This window comes from Poecilia reticulata, chromosome 5 (genome assembly GCF_904066995.2).
Source record: "Poecilia reticulata chromosome 5, P_reticulata-male-v2, whole genome shotgun sequence".
Taxonomy (NCBI): Eukaryota; Metazoa; Chordata; class Actinopteri; order Cyprinodontiformes; family Poeciliidae; genus Poecilia; species Poecilia reticulata.
In genome coordinates, this window is record NC_088834.1 from 8,038,524 (window position 1) to 8,038,831 (window position 308).

A 308-nucleotide genomic window follows, 5' to 3' on the forward strand; every position below is an offset into this window, starting at 1 on the left:
AACAAGAACAAACATCAAAACAGGTTGTGAAATTTGATTTGCTGTTGCCAATTACGCTTTTGCTCTCACAATTTGTCAGTTTTTAGTATGTTTTTCACACTGCTATATGGTTAGCACTGTGACTACATCTCACATAAACTGCACACTCTTTTTACGGAAGCTCTAACTACTACTCACTCAGCATAAGAAGTAAGCAAAATAAAAAGACGGAGTGAGGAAAGTAAGGTGTGTTGTGAAACACACAGTACTGTTTTTGGAGTGGGGGAAGAACTCCAAGGCGCACTGATAACCGCACTGATAATAAATAA